A 19260-nucleotide genomic window follows, 5' to 3' on the forward strand; every position below is an offset into this window, starting at 1 on the left:
GAACATTTAAAATAGATTTTAGTAATTCTTCTCTCATAATTAGCGTGAACCTTATAGCAATTAAATATCTTCTCCGAAAGACCGAGAATCTGGTGATTAAAGGCAAGAGTACTTCTGGTATTTGGTAGCAGGACAAACTCCACGTCGTGAGCTGCTGACAAACGACAGCTGCAGGGTTCTCCTCACTTTGACCTTAATCTACGATGACAATGGCAGTGATACTCACTCACTACCAACAACCAGGTCGTCGCTACCACACAGTTGCTCAACAGTGTTGTCTTATCGCAATAGGGCGACGGGCCGCCGGTAATACCCTTGATTGCTGGCTTCTTATAATACCGAAATACCGGGCTCACCGAGATCCCTAATGTTCATATTCCGCGTGGCCTCCGCAAAATGGCGCGCACTCTGTAGATGTGAAGGCCTCTTGGGAAACCCAGTATTAAATATTTTAGGTTAGGTTTTTTTGACTCTGTAGTTCAAGTTTGGAAAACTGATGAAGTAATACTGAAGATCAGCACAGATATCAGTTGCTCTCTTTTTACTAACGCTTATGGAATTCTTCACTCTTTCACTGTCATGAATGACATATTGAACAATAATATTAAAATATGATATCAATGTTTCTTTCATAAAACTTTTTTGACTTTTAATCGTTGTTATAACATTACGACTAATTTGAATGTCGTAAAGAAATTAGTGAATGTAACCTATAAATATAAGTCCCCAAATATATTCATTTAAAATTTGTTCCTTTGTTTATACAAAAACAGAAGATACAGAAATCCATTTTAAATATCATAATACGTTTCATACAATACTAATAATGATGCAGTACAGTGGTTTTAGAATCTTAAAATGTTTATGAGAGGTGGAATATGTTTTGTTTATAATGTACGGTTTATTTTACATTATAATCATTTTTGCGTATTTAACAGTCATCCTGCGTTATCGCACTAATTAATTTTTATCATTCAACGGTACTTTTATATAGCTTCAAATGCTACCAAGTTCAAGCTGTTCAAAACCCGAATCCAATGAAAAATTACCTTGTTTATTTTGGGTAGATTTGGTCAGAGTCCAAAACGGCAGCTCATTTATCCAGTCAGCCGCCAGTCTGCGGTCAATTTGTTAACCTCTGGTTTCCGAACTAACAGTCCACGCTTATTTATGAATTTACCAACAAGTCAGATGGAATTAGCTGGCGGTGGGGTGTACCCTAGATGTCCCCGGCCCGGTGTCCCGGCAGATCAGGATGATTTGTGGAGACGACGGTTCGCAGCAGGGTTCTACGGTGTCCTCTGCATATTAGTAAATGTTAACACGACTTTCGATTATACCTTTGTAGCGTTCATTACTTTAACCCGTCTAATGGCATGATATTCCTAAATGGGAAACAGGCCCTCAAATATTTCAGTGGCTTCTCGGGAGGAATACCGTTTACTCATTTTCGCCTTTGTTGGGTGTTTTGATTCTACAGAAGTATTGCTACAGAATATTGCTTCTATAGTAATATTTTGTATCACTCGTTAGTATTTTATAATATATGTATATCGTAGTAACACATGTGTTCCGGTGGGACATCGAGTAGAGAAATCCAAGTTCACTTAACAAAATAAATATAATGCGAGTTTAAAATCACTCTAATTATTTTGGTCATAAACAAATCTGCAAAAAGCAACAAGAGTTTAAAATCACTCTAATTATTTTGGTCATAAACAAATCTGCAAAAGCAACAAGATTTACTGCGTAGAACTATTTCCATTTGGATATTTGTAATATTAATCCGTATACCAGGACAGGTATACTACTTATGTATGCTCAATTGATATTAAATCACCGTTACGATGATTTTTATTGCCAGAAGGGGACAATGTACGCGTATTTCACAGCCCATGTGGACTTTACACCCCAATTTTATGAGCTCTTTAAAGGAAAGGGACAGGTGTTATTTACCAATCCGGGTGTGGATTTTTGGTAAAACCCTTTTACTTATAAGACAGCTCTAAGTGACAAACATGCATGTGTGACTTATGAAAATTTTTTCTAATGATGAGAGCGTGAAATTATTTCAAAGCTCAGATAGCCGTTTTGTTTTGTCAAAGATTCATAAAAAAAAATACAAAAGGAATAGTGTTTGACGTTGGAATTAATTTTACTGTTTATTGATACAAAATTTCTCTTCCAATGCCGTTTAGGCATTTTTATTATCATAGTGGTTGTTTTAATATATTTTTCAAGTTTTTAATTTAATTCAAAACTTGAAATATCCATTTGTGTTAAAAAGAGATATATTATGAAAAGTGGTATTATGCATTTACATTGAAACAGTTAAGATACTTTACAAACTTGGTTTATATTATTATTAAAACGTATAAATAGATACCAAGATTCTTAGTTCTGGCCTAAAAATTATAAATGCCAATTACAAAATGTTTTTTAATGTCTAACACACTTGACATTAAAAAACTGCATTAAAGAACTGCATTTACCTTACTATATAATAATATAGTTCTTTACAACATTTTGTATGCTTACTATCAAGCTGTGTTCGCCGATATTTTACAAACATGACACACGATATTCTTGGTTTAAAATTGTTTTAGGCGAACCTATTTCCAAATCTACAAGTATAGGCTGTGTTTTTTCACAACTGCATATTAACCTTTAAGACACGCCGATGAAATGAAACGAAATGTTGCCGAAACATTTCAATCCAGCCTCCTAAAGGATTTCAACAGAGGGATCAAGCAAGCTCTGGTTTCACAGTTTTGCTTCATCCACCGGCAATCCCGGGCTCGAATGTACAGCACATGACAATGAAGTGCTCCATCATTCTAGCAACGAGACCAAGACCGACGATCTGTCCGACCTACAAGTCGCACAATAGCCGTGCACTTGCCCAACTGTGCTTTGCGAAACCCACGGCAGAACGGCTCTAGGTCAGAAGAGTACAAGTGATACACGATTAGAGGCTCAGCTGCCGTCCATTTGACTTGATAAATTGCTTTCATTGACTTAATTGAAGCCGGTTCATCAGCGCTCGAGGAGGTTGGGTAAGCGAGGACATTAGGCTGCCAGCGGGTTACGCGCGCACGCAGGCGCAGAGCACTTCTCATTCATTCTAATGTGGCGATCAATTTGGACGTGGATTGCGGTGGGCCATAAATGGCAAATTGAATTGAAAAATTGCTTCGACTTAGTGAAATCTTCTTCACTCGATTCCATTACGCTTTCACGTGAAATTCGGGTGATTAGCATATCTTTATTAAATTGGAACTTTTCACTTTTAAAACTCTATCCCTTCCAAAACCCTTCAAAAGGAACGGTATATAAAATCACACATTTTTACATATACATACAGTATGACTCACGAAGATGTTTACACTATTGAACAGCCACCATATGAGGATATATCAGCAAGTTATAAACGTATCCAAAAGTGTAATTTAAGAGTTTAACGTTGATATCTGCAATAAATACTAAAAGTGACATACTGCGTAATTTAAACATCTAGCAAAAATGAAGTTCATTATTCTATGTAATGTGAAGTACACCAGTGAACAACAATACTTTCTAAAGAAATTTGGGTTTTCTAGGAGGTTATAGAATAGCAATAAACACATCTTCGGGAACTGTTATGTTAGGCGGTACCGGAAATTCTTTTCTTTACACTTCCAATTTAATTCTTTGTTTGGGGTTGTTTGTTTGTTATTTTCAGTTTATGTTCAGCTCTATGGAGAACATTCTGATTGACACGACTGAAGGATGCACTGGATACGCATCTTTAATTTGTTTACCTGCTCCTCAATCATTATTAAAAGTAATAGACCTATCCCGTACAAAACTTACTGCTCCATCATAAACGTAATAAAACTGGAACAACCCTAAGTAACTGTTTACTACATTGGATTTATCAGAAATAAAAGAAATATATGTTCATTTTGTAATAGTTAGCTGTTAAAACACGTGGAGTTCTTATGATAATTTTTTCATTGGCATATTATCATAATTTAAACAGAGCTGCCGTTTATATTATACATTGTTCATATAGCAAAATACATAGTCATATTGTTAAGGGACACCTTTAAATATGTTTATAACATTCATGCAAACACAATACTAGTTTCCTTACGTATGTTCATCTAATAGCTGTTTCAATATCTAAAAAATGGCTCGAACAAACTCCAAATGCTCGTTTTAATTTACATATGTATTATAGTAAATGTACAGATTAGTAATTAAAATGGATGATAAACTGTTTTAACACTACAAATTACAACTAGTATTTTTAAATATGCAGTAAATTTCAAAACTTTTCAAATATGTGAACTACAAAGTGTTGTGTATTGTATTGTTTTACACATGTGAGCTTATTTCATAGCCAATTTGTTATGATGGGAAGGTCAGTGCGAGCTGCAAGCAACATATCCAGCAATTAAGCCATCAACTAGTTGTTATGACATATTAAAACCGAAGGAAACTTGTTACTTCACGGTTACAATTATCTGCTTCCACGATATATCAATCATACTCCTGTGGAGAACAGACTGTCCGGTGTCCGACCACCGAGACATATAGCGTCACCGCAACCCTGGCGGTGGCCAGCCGGTGCGTTTATCAACCGCAGATGGAACAAATTCGAGGACGTCAAGAAATATGGAGAAAGCCAGAAGTGATGTGAAAATATAGTTTCGAGCTGGAAGAATAATTCCATGCAGCTTCTTCTGGGCGGCTGACAGTTTAAAAAGCTGCAGCCATTAATTCAGCAGTGGCCAAAACTGGAGTAACTTCCTTTTCCGCTTTCACAAATTTCATGCAACGTTGGTCCACTGGTGTTAATGGGATGAACGGATTCCCGAAATGGCCGGACGCTTAGCCCTTTCGAACATTTACTGACAAGTTTCGTAATAATGCCGACTATAGTTCGGACCTCATTTGGCGAAGTTGAAACTTCTCTTGTAGCATAGACTGGAATAAGTCATGTCTGGCTGAAATATAGCATACACCTGAAAATTAGTAATTTTAATGAATTATTTATACGACGTTCATGGCATAAAAACTCGTTAATGGCTGATTTATTAATATATTATTTTCAAACCCATATAAATAAACTGTTATTGGTCCATCTTTTATTGTTTTATTGTTCTACACAAATTCACACTAAATATACAACATACAAATGAAAAAGTGCACTATACTTTAAATTGTCTATATTATGAAGCAGCAAAAATACATTTTTAAAATTATTAAAGCATATAAAGGAAAATCGCGCAACATTTTGCTTACATAATGATTATGGCAGAAATCATATTCACTAGCCGTCGTACACTTTCTAGAAAATTTTGTACGGTCATTATTTTTTACTTTGCGTGATGGAAAAACAATGGTTGTTATGTAACACCTTATAGTTTTTAATTTCCATTTGGTTTTCTTAGCACGACAAAGTAAGGTACGTAGAGTAGCACATAATTCTGGTATAGCTTGTTTGAATATTTAATAGTGAACAGAAATTTAGTAAAAATATCTTTAGTGGAAATAAAAAGTTTAGTATTAGCTTTGATTGTATTAGTTAAACAAGTAAAGATAAATAATTTTTTAAGGACGTGGTCTGTTGAGGTTCGGAGGATTATTTTAGTTATTTCTGAGGTCTGACGTAAGAGCTGCGCCACGCACTTTGGTTGTTACAAACAAGTATTTGCTCCCTGACCCTCACTCCACATGTCCATCCCCTAACTTTTACCTTGCTTCATATGGAGCACTGTCACAAATATTTTTCAGAACGAATTGGTGTATTTAATAAAAGTTTTTGTGTCAAAAATCGAAGAATATGCATATCACACCTTAACTGAATTGATTTGTTCCAGTTCAACAAATTTTAAATAAGGCCTAAAATACTTTACGAAAAAGGGGGAAAAGTCTATAGATGTATATGTTTATTACTTTCTTTCATTTATTGTTAAGAAATAAAATATTTAGAACCTAAAAGTTAGGTAGAAAATCATGTCTTTAACGTAGGAGTTTTTATTAGACTATTGATCTCTCAAATCGAACCAAACTTACCAATTCCTTATTAAAATTAGTACAAGTGATTAGTTAGTGGAATTAAACTGTTATAATTAGGCCATTCATATAAAGATTATAGAGGATTTCCTGCCACTAGTAATTTAGGCATAAAAATAAATCCACCTAAAAGCCACAAAATGTCCATTTTCAATTTCCATGGACAAGATGTGACCGCGAAACATTTCGCTAAGTATCCGTTACGCGGTGTAAGTGGATCAATTACTTCGCAATGACCGGGGAAGATTCACCAACATGCCGTTAACCCACATATCTCGATGCTTCAATATCGGCCCGGCGATTCGACACGAGAAACGAGACTATTACCAAATTGCTCGCCTCTTAATCCCGGGTCTACAAGTCGTGGTCAAGCCGTGGCTGATGTGCAGAATGCTAAATTGCTCGGAGAGGTCGAGACAACTGAGCAATGTCGGTGCACTCCTCGCGTCGCCGTAATATCCCATCTATCATTCTTATCCGGACATCACAAAAAGGTAAGCGGACGGGTATTAGAGGGGCCCGTTGAGTAAGAACGTAATGCGGGGTAATATGTATTTAATTGTGACAAGGCAGAGCAGACTGATGCTGTTATTAAGGAGAGGAGGTGGGGCGCTGAAACTCATCCGAGGCAAAAACAAGCAGAAAACAGCCTTGAGAAAAGTGGATCAGAGAGAAAGTGGAAGAGCGGAGTGGTCTGGTCGGAATTGAGATGGTATCATTAGAGGTGGCCGCGGGGTCTGCAGCTTCCGGCCGTGGTGTTGAGACCTTCGTCCGTACGTTTTATCTTTTAAATATATTGGCTTCGGTCATTACACAACTCTATAACACAATATTATATTTATTTTATGTTGCCGTATCATTTTCCAAAAATTGAAAGTTTCTAGCTAAAGATCAGGTCTTAAATGCACGTTTTGAGAAGATTCGCTTGTGTTGTTTGATAATTGATAGCCTAAAATAAATCTTAAAAAAGTTTAGGTGAAGGAAATGAAAATGTTCTTTTCTCACAGTTCTATAAAAACTTTGTATAATAAAAAGTGTTATAAAAACTGACAACCATGATGCTGAAAGTGATATTTAATTTTGGTCACCCAAATATAACATTCTAGAACTTATCGGTTGAATTTAATTTCGGTGATTTTATATTAAACATTAGTTATGATATATTACTGGCAAATGGTTTAAAACCATTAAAACATACATAATAAAGAAAACAATTATGAAAATTAGTCGTCTAACAAACATATATAAGATGCATACAGTAATCACAATCTTACTTTAAGATATTAGTAGGGAACAAAATAATAAAAAGACAATCAAGAATTCAAATAATATATTGCTGAAACGTTTACTTGTAGGCGAATGAATAGGCTGATCCAGTGTATATAAAATAGATAAATAAACATTTTATAATTTGATTTTCTAATTATCCTTACGAAATATTGAATAGCTACTATAAGTATATACAGTAGACTTTTAAAAACTGTAGCGTCTAAAACCTACATACTTGGATAAAGGTCAGATAAGTTTTAAGTGCATATAATAAAATTAGAGTTAATCAATATCTATTTATATTAATAACAAAATAATATATGAATATGATGTGGGATAATGTTAATAGATTCAATTGTTATTTTTTCCAGAGGTCAAGAAACTAAAGGAAATTAATAAGAAATTAATATGTTTTAGCCATCATAAGGTTTTAGAAGTCAGTCAATACCTCATTCAGTATTTATTAGTATGGCTTAGAGATTCAATAAGAAGGGGTTCACTTAAGATACATGATTCATTTAATGGAATTTACCAGAGAGTAATCCTCGATATTATCAGCACGAAAATAGAGAGGAAGTTTTACAACAATACAGTGCTAATTTTTTTTTTTAATTTCAGTTCTTTACAATGTAATACACATTTTTCTGACTAAATTATTTTACAAAAAACTTAATCCTAAAAACAATTCGTATAGCAAAATTATCTAAATAAATAAAGATATTATTCTTTAAGACTAGAGAAAAGAAGCAACATTTATTAAGTAGCAACAATAAAAGCAGAAGAGATAATTAATTTGGAAGTTATTTAAAGTAAATATAAATAATAACAATCAATAGGCTAGTGCATAGTATCAGAGAGTTCAACAAGAAATATTAGAGCACAGGGATCAATATTAGAAGCTATATTGTTAATTTTCAATAATTATTTGTGTAATATTAGTTTTCGTGGATAACAGTATAGATAATAAATCTGATTGTATAATCGAATTTTTTTTCTTTTATATCGAATTCTTCAGAAGGTATCGAAGTTAATATGAAATTAGACCTGCATGATCCTTATTAGTTGTCATAAACTATAGCCTATATGTTCCTAATTGGGCATACGCACAAATATTTCAACTTTATTCTAATGAGTGAACGTGAGTTAAAACGGTGTTTCTATAGAAACATCAATTTACACATAATTTTTCTATAAATATATTTTAGTTACCTCAGGGATCCTCAGTACATTTGTATCAGGTTTTCAGGCAAAATACTTGAATTAATATAAAAAATCGTTTTGTTAAATTGAATCAACATTGTTCTCCTATTTTTTTATTGTTATATATTTGGTGTGATGACAGCATTAAAAATCATTTATTTCTCACTAATTCAAAAATGCTACATTAAGTAATGTATTTTTTAGCGGAAGTGTTGACATATAAGCTTTAAAATATTGACAAAAATTAAAAAGTTTTAATAAATGTTAAGAAGTAGTTTATTAGAATGACTGGGCAATAAAATATATGAATGGCCTATAATTATTATGGCAATTAAGGAATTTTTATATTGCCTGAACTTTTTGTTTGTGAGCGCTAATTTTCCAATGCAGCTAAAACAAGATGGTTTGAATAGTATTTCATCTGGTGTCTTGGAACTATAATGCAATAGTTATAGAGGCTTATCATAACGTCGCTGTGCCATGACTAGTACATTTGTGGTGAATACAAGTAGTTTTTCATCTTCGGATGAATTTCAAGATAGTTGACAATGAATAATATTAGAAAAAGTTGTAAATTAAATTTTTTTAAAATTAACTGGATAAAATAAATGTTATTTATGTTAGATGTGATAAAATTCAATACCATTTCTTGACATTTATTCCAATGTTTTGCACATGAGATATGTAAATATTTATCAATTCTCAATACATATTTCACTTAAGATTTACGAAAAGTAATCGCATCATAAATACATAACCAGCGTATTGTTCTGCTAATATATTTCAAAGCTGGAAAAATTAAGTAACCTGGTACATTTATAAAATATTTATAATAGGTCAACAGAAACAGTAGTCCATAAGAACCGACTTCATCAACGTTCAATCTTAACAGATCTATAAGCATAAAAGACGCTATCAAACAAAATATATCTGACTCATTGAAAATTCCCTCAAGGTTGCAAGCTGATAAATATAGACTAGAACTCCAAATCCATAACACTGTGTAATTATGTATTAAAACACCTATTGGTCACTATTGCCGATGTTATTATGATTATTACAACCCAAAACAAAAAGAGTTAAAATCGTTGTACTCTTTTTTATGAAACGCGTGATTGAACTGATGAGACTTCTCCGGAATGTGACGGGGTCTCCACCGGTGATTGCAGATTCTAATAGCTGATTTCATACCTTCCGAAAAATATTAAAATAATATTAAGGGCTCTTTTATAAACCTATTTCAGATACTGTGATGTAGTCATTGTCGATATTAATGTGGATCTTTCTGCTGTTCTGGTCTATTCTAAACCTTATACGTTATAGTCACTTAATAAAAAAATACTTCTTTTTAAATTAAAACAATTTTGAGACGTCTAAGTCTTTGGAACGTTCATTAACAACAGATTTTAGTGTACGTGTGAAATACGAAAACGTGCAAGAAAGTGTACGAACTCGAATATAGTTCCGATTCATTTATTAACTTCATTAAAAATATTATTAAAATTCAATTTTTAGGCTGTGAAATGCTTTTATTAATGATCAGACCCATGGAGGAAAGGTTACGCTCACTTTGAAATGAAGGTTTAAATCTAGATTTGGATGATTCTGTGATCTGGAAGATAACAACCATGTGGTGTTATGGGGCGTTTTGGGTCGAGTTGCTTGGAAAATATGAATTAATATTGAACTAAAACGTAAAATAGGAGTGGATATACGTATGAATTACGTTATTTAATAGCCTAATAGTTTTTTAATCTGAAATCTAGTTATTTACTATAATACTAAGGTGTATTTAATTGTTGTACATAATATTTGTTACAGACTCATCGCACTATGATATTAAGTAATTAAATAAATTATATACATTAGTTGAAAAGATTAAGTCAAATTTAACCTAATTATAAACCAGCCATGTAATAAGAGAATGTAAGGAAATTTTCTCAGACAGAGATGTTGTTTAGGAAACAGATTTTCGAGCTTTCCAAAATTTAAATTTTTAATAGAGTGGTGTATGTAATTAAGATATTAGGCAGTTATACTCAGGTCACGGCCATTAGTATAATAACACTCCTCAACCGAAGACATGCAACTTTAAACTGCAGATATTAATACACTATAATTAGTTACAATTACTTAATGTTACTGAATAAATTAGTACCGGAGATAGCAGAGTCCTTGGTCCAAGTTCCTTGTTCAAGGCCGTGCCCTGGTATTGTGCTCTAGAAAGTAATTTAGATTATCAACTTCATTTACTTTATGTGTTTCATTAATTAATAATTTATATAATGTATTGATGGTTTATCAACCGAGTCCTTAGAGATTGCGATCCTCAATGGGATTGGTATTTCTCAACGGTATTAAGTTATCCCAGATCCTTGAACTTACAGTTTATCCTCTGGTGGATTGATATACAAGAGATTGTAATTGAAAGTGTTTGCTGAATTAGCTCAATGGTTGATAACCGGATTGATACTTGAAAGTTCACGTTCACAAGGCTAACGTTGTCTTAGATATTTTTCCTCAACATCAATAGACGATACTTTCTCAATGTAATACCTGTGATACGATTGTGGATATATATATATAAAGAGTAAATTACGTTACTGTCAAATCATCAAATCCTAAACTCCGATATCGGATAGTTACTGAAGTAGACTGCCTGTGCTAGAATTCTACTAAAATGGTTTCAGTAATTTAGGTGCCAAAGTTTGAAAGTTAACCACAAATAAATTTCCAGTTTTTATGTTGGTAACAACGACAACAGGTTCTGGATTTTGGCAACTGTTCAACCAAACTTTAACTTTGAAAACTTAAATACAAACTTGACTAAATAATTAATTAATAAACAGTACGAAGTTTTAGAATTATAAGAAAAAACTTTTTAATTAATTAATATCGTAACTTTTCATTCTTGACCTGTCTGTTTAAACCTTGTGGCATTGGTTTCGTTATAAAAGTCTAACTAAACTTCATTGTTTTATAAAATTAGATTGGTTTTACATGAAAAACAACTTAACAATTACAACTTAAACTTACACCCTCTTAAAATGACTTTAAAATAGTCAAGTAGATAGTTAGCATTGTCTTTTCTTGTTAATTTTTAACAAATAAAGCAACATGGTCGTATTCCAAAACCGTTAATGATCTAGTTAGGTAGGGTGGATTGGCACTAATCACCTACCTGAAAAAATTGATAGGAATGTGTTTTAATCTGGTCTGTACTTTTTACCGATTGTCTCTTTAATCCACTTTTTAATTTCTATTTAACATGTAGCCTTAGGCTCTTGCACATGACGCTTTATTCTTTCCCCTTTTTTTTACTCTACTCTATATTTTCTATTTCCTTAATTTTTATCTTTTTAATCTTTTTATTATGTATGCTTCATGTGTTCTCCTTTGTATTTTACAATGTCTGAACAACTATTATATACTTATTGACTGACTGAACTATCTTAATGACTTATCCTGCTGTTGTCCTAGCCCCAACACACGTCCTTTAGGCAACCTTACCATTCAGCAGTGCTCACGTTGGTTGGTAACACCAAGCGGACATATAGATTATAAACAAACACAAAAAATTAGAAATTGAAAGGTTAGTTTAGATTTATTTTGTTTGACGAAAAACAGTTTTAATTTTCTTCTAAGGCTACTCAATGACTAAATACAAAATGTGCTTGTATGTATACTCCGCCATATAGAAACACTTTAGTCGCTGAGAATTGCTGATGAATTCAAGGCAGGTGAAAATGTTATTTCCGCGAAAACATTAAATTCAGTTTTATTGATCTTTAGAGCGTTCATATTCGTGTTAACAAGTCCGTATTGTATTATATAAATTCATGCTATGTGGCACTTGCTCTGCGTATGTGTAATTTTGGGCGTATAGAGGGCATAATCAGTCAAAATATGTAAACATTCCTGATATGGATGATCAAAATGTGTGTATCTTTATGAAAATGCCTAAAATGTAACTCAAAGGCTTTCTAAATAGCTGCAGCGACGTATAAAAATTCGTTCTGGCACAACTATTGGCGACAATTAGCCAACAAATTAAAAGTGAATATTACAAAAGTTCATATATTTATATTTAAACAGGCTTTTATAATAGAAATATAATGTACAATATAATGGTGATGTATTTTAATTTAATACTTAAAACGGGAAAAACATTTTTGAAAAGTGTGTTCACGTTTATAATTTTTATAGTATACGTTAAGTCTTTGTTGCAAATGGAGCAAAAGACAAATTTTCCACATTATTGGATGAACCACTTAGATATTCGTCCCTTAATGCACACTGACGTACAGTCTGGCCCAATTCCGCGTGCCTAGTGACACCATTGTGGAGTTATTTGCTCTTCACGACCGTACTTTATAGTATCTGTAACAAGATCACACTCTAACGACAGAAGTAATTCCGTCCGAGAGGAATTTGTCCCACGCTGAGCCGCGCCGCGCCGGAGCCTCTCTCTTCGCCGACGTTGAGGTGCTCATTCATCAGCGATTTCTCCGCATGCCAAAAATGAACACAGAAATATAATTTGTCTCGGATAAGGTGAGCCAGGAAAGTGAAGAAGACAAATCGCCCCAACAGTCGGCTATAATTAAGCAGAAAGTGGTCCGATGGACCACGCAGCGCCACAACGGTAGCCAGGGGGTGTCCCGGACTTCCGTGAGACGCAGTGGTCCCTACTTCTTGCAGGACTTGTGACAGGTTTAGGAGGAAGCAGTTTTTCATTAGTTCCACCTCTGCAATATTTCTACACTTGTTATCCAATTTTATAACTTCCAAGTTTAAATATTTAGTTCATCAATAATGTGAAATGAGATACAATAGGACGGTACTGGTAACAATGACAGAGAAGGATATTTTGTTATTAAAGTGCATGGTTTTGTTTTTATTTTAAAGCCATAGCCCTTAAGGCAACTTCCAGAAGAAAAAAGTACAATATAAATTATTTGTCAATCCGTGAAAAATGTTATTGAAGGAAATTATGAAAATTTTATTACAAGGCTCTAATACAGGGTGAGGCAGACTAACTTGCTTGTTTGAAATTAAACTGAAAAGAAACTTAAATAAAACTATTAATTGCTTTTATATCCTAAAATAAATTTAAATTTTATTTTTACGTAATTGACTTTGAATATGATATTAGACATTTGGTGTTCGTTGTTGTCAATACATTGCGCTGATCGGACTCAGTAGTTTCGTTCACATTCTCCAGCATACTGACTGTCATGTTGACGATAGCTTGAAGAATGTTGTTCTTCAGTTGAGACAGGGACCTGGGACGATCATTAACAACCAGTAATTTGAGACAGTTTCCTTAAAAAATAATGGCAAGGGGCTAAATCAGGCGACCGTGCTGACCAATGCAGATCAACTCTTATGGAGACAAGATGTGCTGGGAAGTGTTTCCGCAAAACTGCCATTGACACTCGTTGTGTGTGATCTTGCACCATCCTGCTTGAACCAAAGGAGCATCATCCACATCCATCTCATTGAAAGTTGGCCAGAAAAACACTTACCTGCAGCATCTGACTATTGAAATCTGAAAGAGGAAGGTGAACATTAACATTATATAAACATTATAAATATAAACATTATATATAAACTCAACATTAGCATTGAATCATCCCTTCCCACCATAGCTGCGTTATATGTAGAAGACTCGATTGCTTCACCGTGCTTTGGAATCGCGGTAGTAAACATCGTAGTGCACTCAGTTATGCACATGAGACAATTTGAATAACTATTGACCTAGATTGAACTACTTTTTTTGAAGTCCGGGTGTCTCTGATGTCGAAACGATGAAAGGGGTTTGTTTTTAGCTTATTCGTTCTTCGTCGACGAATATTTTTGGACCTCTTTTGACGAACATGCCTGAAGGAGTCAAGTATGCAACTGTATCTGAGTCCATACGCTTCACGTAAGAGGAAGGTGAACTGGAGATAAACTCTACATTCGCATTGAAATATAAAGGCAGCTCTTCAATGTATAATCAAAGGAATTAAAAGAACATGTTAAAAAAGAAACACACTGACAGAAAACCAATTGCCCTTTCAAATGAGGCCAACACCTTGATATATGAAGATTAAAAATAAACAAATGATTTTAAAAGGGGTAATACTTCGTATAAGAAAAGTTAAGAAAAACAATTGAAAAATAGAAAGAAACCAAAAAAAAAACGTGTAATGCACCGGGAAAGAACACGAAGAGTGTTATAAGTCATATATCCATCAGGACATAGGATTAGTTAATTCAGGTGTTACGAAAGGTGAGTTCTGAAAAGTATCAAATGATAAAAAACACAAAATAATTATAGAGTTAAATTATCCCTAAATTAGGAGTAGCACTTCTGCTGTTCACAAAGTAAGAAACTGCTAAATCCTTAGCTTACTTGTTACATCAGCCCTTACCCTCGGAAATTTTTATTTTTTACATTTGACGGCTGATCCCACATACGCTTTTGTAGGAAGAAACCCTTCTTGCCGTGTTTCTTGTTATGTATATCATCCTATGCCTGGGAAAATGGCATTAATAATGATTGAGTGTGTCTCTCAGAGCGATTTCTTTTTTTATACATATTTCAAAGTTTTTTTTTCCAGTCTTGTGTTACATTGTAGAACCAATACCTAATCTAATCTCTAGAGAGGCGTGACTCTTATACTCCAGTCCGGTGTCAGTTTTTGTTACATTCCCTTGTCAATAAATCCTTCATCAGTGGATTAAAGGAATGTACTGACAGGGTATTCCAGTAATCCGCAGAAACTGTTTCTATTACTGAGCACGGCTTTCGTTTCAGCGCATTGCAATTCTCTTATTCAACCACGCAAACAAATTGGTTTACATTTGTTTATGTTTGTTGTTTAATATCATTCTCAACTAGTTGTTTTACTAAATTTGAAACACGATGTTTTAAAGAAGTAAAGTTTTTTTTTACGAATCCAACCATAAATACATCAACTAATTATTTGTGAATATTTTTATCGACGTTTTCATCATGACTAAAATTATTAATTCATTTAAATTTGTAGATACTTTCAGTGGAAGATTTATTTCTGCTAGTGCCCATTAGCTAATTTATAAATGTTAAACAGAATAGTTTTAATTTTAATCCGAATTTAATTATTACAAGAGCAAGATACCTAACTTATAAGTAACATACACATTGTACATTACATTGTAACAAATATATATTATAGATTTCTAATAGAGTATTAATTTCACCTTTACAAACGATGAAAGAACCGTATTCCAATAAAAACGAAAACATAATGTTTCAACATAGTACTTGTCAGTGTGCACGTATGTACAGAAATATTTCCCTGTTAAATAAAATGTATTCCCTGAGTTTGTAGGATCCAGGCCCTAGTTCATTATTAGGACTAGTGGCCAAGTGTAATTAATTGGTGTAGTATATTACCGTTATTTTCTTCAATAATTTAAACTGTTATTATTTTATTATTTTTTAATAAACCGGTACAACAAAATATTAAATAAATGTCAAATTGTAACTACAGAGCATTCACATGGACGGACATACAGTCATTTATACTTTTTGATCATAAAATAAATAAGGGTTTTCCATGGACCAAGAGGAATTATCTTCCAAGCTTCAAGTCTAGGAATCACCTTTATCTGAAATATGGCCAGACAGACGGATGGGCTACCCTAGAAACAGATGGGCTACCCTTTGACCCCAGAAGTCAATAGTTCCTCATTGAACCGAGAGGAACCTGTCTTCCAAGTTTCAAGTCTAGGAACTGCCTTTATCAGAAAAATGGCGAGACAGAAATTGAGCCCAGTAATCAATAGAAGCCTCCCTGAACCAAGAGGAACCTATCTTCCAGGGTTGTAGTCTAGGAATTGCCTTCATCAGAAAGGCGGCTAGACAAACGGATGGGCTACCCTTTGACCATAGAAATCAATGGAAGCCCCCATGATCAAGAGGAGAGGATCATACGTATTAAGCTTTAAGTCTAAACTTTTTATCAAGATTACTCGCACAGGCTGACTAACAACGACACGGTTTTAAACATCGTATCTTGACGTAACATGCGCCAGCATAATGCGTGTTGTATGTTCTTAACAGACAAATTAAAGAAATTTCACGAAGATTGACTCAGCCTATGAAGATTGAAATAGGGTTGCAACCACTGAAGAACCATATTTCTTTTTAACTTCCTAGATGTTCCATAACGATGAAACTTGGCGTACATGTGCCTCATGCTCTCAAAAGAAACAAAACATTGTTTATACAGATTAACCACAAATAAAGATAGAAACAGGGTTGCAGCCGTAGAAAAACTATAAAATTATCTTTCAGCTCCTCTATGGCCTATTATGATAGTTCAGTCGAAAGCTGCGTGCTTAGTAATGGATAAATGAATATTTATTTGCTCATAATCCTAAATTGCTATTTGCAGTCAGTTATAAATTTACTCGATTCATATAACATTTCATTAAACATCTTTCTAAATGCCAATAGCAAATTAACTAGAGAAATACTGTGGATTTATCACTTTAGATAGACGGTGACGGCGTGCCGAACATCTGAGAAATCATCATAATTTGTTTTTAGGAATTTCAATCCCTAAATCCTGATTCTCTTTCAACACAACGAACACTTCTTAATAAACTAAAGCAAAGCCAAACTTCCTCTCTGTTTTGTGCAAGGTTTTGTTGAATATTTATTTATTTATTGATAAATAATACATTTATTTAGAAAACAAATAATAGTCGCAAGAGTTTTATTAACGTCCAATGTTACTACGATGGGAAGATCAAATCTTTCGCCAATACTCGTGAATGGAGAGATATTGGTTGCTCATGTCTTTAAGTTGGATGACTTATGAGGATAATTGGACCTGTAACTTTCACGCCACCGTAGCGAATAACCCGCATACGCAAACAACATATTGGATCTGTATTCCGCAAGCGGTCGGTTGTCAATCAACGACAAGACAGTCCAGTTTGAGGCCTTCTTGCTGCAATCCTTGCCCCAGTCCCCTCTAACCCTGACTGGCACGTAATGCACTGGCACTGACAGCAGGGCTATCTGTAGTCGATCTGCCGCTGCCGCCTGCCACCAGCACTAGCTGCCACCACCCCATTACACGAGATGTCTTGTAGGTATATTCGGCCACATTTTGAGCAGGGGTGGTTTTGGGATCTGGGGGTCATGTTCGGTGTTACCATGAGGCTTATTCAAAAAAAAAAACACACACACAAAACTAACAATGTTAAGGAATGCTCATCTCTTTTTGCAAGAAAAAAAATATTAATATTTCAGCTATCACACAATTTATTTAATTTTTCCACCTAAGCCGGAAGAACTATTTTAAAAACACTATAAAATATTGCTTAACTCAAAAGTCAACAGAATTGTATGGCATCAGTTTCCCACATGCAGGTATTTGGTATTTCAATCACAAACCAGCTTATTTATTAATTTATCAGTAACAGAAACGAAAATGAAATAATTGAATCGTAAGAAGGAGAGGGCTCTGTGTAGTGGTAACATGCTTGCCTAGCGAGTGTGTGTGAGAGATTCGGTTTGAGAGGAGCAAGTACTTTTTGTCAATCATCCTTTATTCTGATTCAAATTAGTCTATTTCCATTAATAGAAATTTAATGAGTAATTTACATTTTTGGCAAAAACGTGGTCTTTAGATCATATGTTAGTTTGCTTATATGTCACGTGTGAAATAAACAACAACAACAAATTAATTAATAAATAAAAGGTGACAGCCCTGTGGTGTAATGATACATTCTCGTCAGGCAAGTGAGATATCCTGTTTCAAGTCCAAGTGGACTTTATTGGTGATTAATTGGATTACTGCCTACTATATAAATTGAATTATGGATAATATTATTATATTCATTTACCCGCTGCACAAATAGAAAGAGACAATAGGAATGTAATAAAAACTAAACTGTAAGAGAGGGAAATCACATTTGACATTAAGGCCACTGGTACTCACTGATAATTCACTCTAATCCTATAAGGATAAAACAGCCAATGCCAGCAGCACCTGCAGTTCTGGTATTCAGTGTTCTAGTGGCACTAATCAGGATTTAGTGCTGCGTAACCGAAACGGTACAATGCCTCACTCAGGTATTCAGCATTAAACGTTTTAATCGCTTATTTGCCGCGTCCGTGACCGATGTTTTGTATACCAATGGAGTAAGTGAGACATTTCAGCACCCTCTCGTCGCCGTGGTACCGCATAGCACCGCTGGAACGAAGTGTGAAGGGGTAATCAGCTACGGATTCCATTATTAATGAAGCTGTCAAACCCTTTGATTTGATCTGTAAATTACGAAGGCTTTGGGTATTTCAAAAGGAGGTGATGTGGTTTGACTTGAATGTTTTGGAAATCTGTTTCCTGTCTGCATACTATTTAGGCGCAAGAGATCTCAGCCACCGTGGTAATCGAGAATCAGATTTTCAATCGAGGTTCAACATGAGGTCCTTTTTCCTGGTCAATATAATGAGAATTAATAGTCCATTTTTATCAGTTAACTTTGGTCATTAACAACACCACAGGGGGCAACCTTCCTTTTACGTATAATTTACGTATTGATTGTGGTTTGGCAAACAAATTGACATTTGACAAATGAATTAACGTTTTGCGCGATAAAGAAAAGATAACCGAATGAAATAAAATGTATTTGACACTTGATTTGTATATAATACATTCTTTTTTGTTCATAACATGCCTT

Source organism: Homalodisca vitripennis, chromosome 5 (genome assembly GCF_021130785.1).
Source record: "Homalodisca vitripennis isolate AUS2020 chromosome 5, UT_GWSS_2.1, whole genome shotgun sequence".
NCBI classification, from domain to species: domain Eukaryota; kingdom Metazoa; phylum Arthropoda; class Insecta; order Hemiptera; family Cicadellidae; genus Homalodisca; species Homalodisca vitripennis.